Here is a 3,916-nt window from a genome sequence, read left to right as displayed (position 1 = left end):
ATATTTCTATTAATTTTTTTATTTGCAAATTTAACAAAGGGGTAAGAAAAAGGGGAAGGGGATTAAAAATGAACAGGAAAGAAAATGAATGGAAGAAAAAGAAAGAATAATAATAACACCACCATCGGCTCACATTAAGGATGCAATAACAATCAGTGCATCCATCTTGGGTTAAACATAAAGGTTAATAAAAGCCCTCCAGGTGTCCTAATAGAAACCCACATGAAGTGGATTTCTGGAAGAAATATGTTCAAATGTATCCAAGGCATTGAGTTCCTCAGGCCATTGTGTGATAGATGACAGGTGTTTATCATTCCAGGCTGAAAGTATAAGTCTCTTAGTGGCCATAGGGGCTTGCAAAATCCACCTTTTTAGCCTGGCATTAAACCCCATACTGTGGGAATATAGTTTAAAAGATGATGAGTGTCTGCAAATATCAAGGATTTCACCAATGCAAATTTCTTAAGGACAGCCACTTCAGACCAAAAAGAATGCAGTATATCACTGGACTAGCCCTCATCATGTAGCTCCATTAGGCATATTCAGCATTACACCTGCCAAGTAAAAACTAGGACACCCCAAAAGTTTTTCAATTGACCACACATAAGGTAAAAGTTAAAAGGTAAAGGATCCCTTTACCATCAAGTCCAGTCAAAGGCAACTATGGGGTTGTGGTGCTCATCTTGCTTTCAGACCAAGCGTTTGTCCACAGACAGCTTTCTGGGTCATGTGGCCAGCATGTCTAAACTGCTTCTGGTTCACGGAGGACCATGACAAGAGCCAGAGCACACGGAAACGACATTTAAAAGGTAAAGGTAAAGGGACCCCTGACCGTTAGATCCAGTCGCAGACAACCCTGGGGTTGCGGCGCTCATCTCGCTTTACTGGCCGAGGAACCAGCGTACACCTTCTGGGTCATGTGGTCAGCATGACTAAGCCGCTTCTGGCGAACCAGAGCAGCGCACAGAAACGCTGTTTACCTTCCCGCCAGAGCAGTACCTATTTATCTACTTGCACGGCATGCTTTTGAACTGCTAGTTTGGCAGGAGCAGGGACCGAGCAACAGGAGCTCACGCCATCACAGGGATTCGAACCACCGACCTTTTGATCGGCAAGCCCTAGGCTCTGTGGTTTACCCCACAGTGCCACCCGCGTCCCTTAAATGACATTTACCTTCCCACTATTTATCTTCTTGCACTGATATGCTTTTGAACTGCTAGATTGGCAGGAACTGGGGCAGAGCAATGGGAGCTCAACCCATAGTGGGGATTTGAACCACTGACCTGATCGGCAGACCCAAGAGGCTCAGTGGTTTAGACCACAGCGCCACCCACTTCCCGGACTTATGGCAGCCCTAATGTCCAGAATCTATCTGCAATGGACAGTGCCTTTCTATACAGATCTTGTGGAGTCCACTATACCCATGATATTAATTTCTGCTGGATCAGTCCCAATTTCAATCCTAAAGATAAAGATTCTAAGGCAAATTTTGTTTAGGCTGTGTAATACTTCTAATTCCCTATTCAACAACTCTCTAAGTTCCTCAAAGGTCCATTAAGCATTTATATACAACAGTTATGGGTTTGACTTTCTGTAAGGATACAATAATTTCCTCCGACAATATAGGAGATGCTGAAGCACTCAAAGCAGATGGTCCATAAATAAACACCAACAAATGTTGTAACTGAAGATATTGCCGTTCGGCACGTGGACTCTCCTTCCTTGGAGGTTTTTAAACAGTGACTGCGTGGCCATCTGTCCTGTATGGTGTAGTTGAGATTCCTGCATTGCAGGAGGTCGGACTAGATGATCCTCGGGTTCCCCTCCAACTCTACAATTCTATGTGCCATGAGAATTAGGAATGGGGGGGAAAACGAAAGCATCTTTTGCAAGGGAAGAAAGCTTTGTGAAATTGGAGGACAGATCTCAGCATAACACTAGCCAAGAGATATTTCTGGGGTGGGAATACATAAACTGGTTAGCTGGATGAGGGGGTTTTTTGATGGAGAAATAGCTGAAACCCTGATATCTGCCCATATCTTAAAACATGTGCCTTGGATAGTATGTCACTATTTATCATTCCAGACTGGAAACAGTAAGACTGAGTATAGCCAGAGATAATAGACTTCTTGCATGTGCTGAAAAGTCTCCCCACCCCCAATGTCTTCCTTTGTGCCTTCTGAAAAAGGTCCTAGAGGTTGCTCGCTCTTTTTGTTGCATTGTGCAAAACAAGCATTGTGCTTCCACCTACTTCTCTCCTCATAGTTGTTTTAGTCATGAAAGTGGGATTCTATATCTAGTCAGTCTCCATGGCAACTTTATTTCTTATTAAATGGGAAAGGAAATGACATAATTAACTTACATGACCTCTTTACTTTGCAGAGGAGTTCAGTTGAATCTTTGGTAGTTGTGTTGCATGCTCAAAGATGCGCTTCTCTATTGATAGATATGTTTTCCCCCCATTATCGGAGGCTCTTTAGGTGAAAAAAATGGTAGCGGCCCTCTGGAAGCAGGGAAAAGGTGTATTGAATGAGAATGCCAGGCATTCATCTGCCCTTTTCAATGATCTCTTTGGAGCATTTCTCAACAGTCTCTCTCACACACATATATAAACTACTTTACCTTGGCTCTGCGGGAATGCCCATTATATTCATCGTGTTTGGTTTATAGAGGTCTAAATGGTAGGCTTCCAGCAATGATATGTGATGTGAAACAGTTGTGCTCCTTGAATGTGTAGAGAATTAGGGGACTGATTGCACTCAACCGATAAACTAAGGCACAAATCTCTGTGTCTTTGAAAAACATAGGACACGGTTTTCCTGCCCAAGTCAGACTCAAAGAAATTGCAACAGTAAAAGCCAATTTAAAAACAGCCCTATATGAATCCATCAGTATGTGCAATATTCCCCCACTGCATCTCCCCTGATTTTAGAGATTATAGGAGTGACGAATTATTGAGCATGTGCCTATAGGGATCTGTATGAATATGCAACGTTTTGGCATTACGTCAAATGTGATCCTCCTTCCCTTCCATGCACTGAAGTGACTCATTCAGTTTTCCACTCTCTGTGACTACAAAATAGAAGCAGGGAAGCATATGGAGGAGAGAGGGTCACAGAGGTGGTGCCACAGTTAGCCTAAATATGAAATCTCACTGCAGGTGACTCTCTCCCTCTCTCTCTCTCTCTCTCTCTCTCTCTCTCTCTCTCTCTCTCTCTCTCTCCACACACACACACACCTCCTCTTCTACAGCTCTTCCTTTAAACCTCCTTCAGCCATTTATCAAAGACACAACCTTCTCCAGAACCTACCTGCCTCTGACACATATTCCCCTTCATTCCTTCTGATGCCCCTTCTTGCTCCTCTGTAGCACTGCAAATGCCCCTTTAACCCAACCACTTCCACCTGTCTCCTCCTGAGTTCCTCCACCTCTCCAGATTTCTTCCTCCTCCAGCACTGGCAGACTACAATTGTCACACACCTACCTCTGTCCCCCCCCCAATATTCCCTCTCAGTCCTCCAAATGTCCCCTTTACTCCCAGACAGTTCCATCTGCCTCCTCCCCAAATCCTCCTCTTTCCCTCCCGTCAGTCACCTGTTTTCTGAGAGCCACCTCCCTCCGCCGCTGCCTTTGCAACATTGGAAAGAGGCCAATGAAAACAGACTGATGATTGGCTGGTTAAAAGTAAATTCACATTTCAAAGGACAATGTTTTTAAGCCATGTTTAATAGAAGGCAGGTATGATTCCTGCCAAACCTCTACAGTCTTGTGCTGTTGTGGGTGGGATTCCTACAGAGAATCTCATGCTCCACCCTGTAAAATGATTGTATTTCCTTCCTGATCCTTGCTATCCCAGTATGGATAGTGTAAACTACATGGCTATTGTGTAAAGGTCATCTAAGTCCTGAATTTGCG

The 3,916-nt window shown here is 44.0% G+C and overlaps 1 long non-coding RNA gene across 1 annotated transcript; it reads right to left on the bottom strand.

Moving 5' to 3' along the window:
* Positions 1 to 1,024: 1,024 nt before the first annotated feature.
* LOC309369007 lies at positions 1,025 to 3,480 on the bottom strand. Its single transcript, XR_014168003.1, has 3 exons — positions 3,312 to 3,480; positions 2,363 to 2,503; positions 1,025 to 1,839 (listed from the first exon to the last, which is right to left on the bottom strand). It is a non-coding gene; the product is annotated as an uncharacterized lncRNA (long non-coding RNA).
* Positions 3,481 to 3,916: the final 436 nt, after the last annotated feature.

Source organism: Podarcis melisellensis (genome assembly GCF_964234715.1).
Source record: "Podarcis melisellensis genome assembly, chromosome: 4".
NCBI lineage: Eukaryota > Metazoa > Chordata > Lepidosauria > Squamata > Lacertidae > Podarcis > Podarcis melisellensis.
Note: the sequence above shows the minus strand (reverse complement) of the source record. Positions and strands in the feature narration are given on the sequence as shown.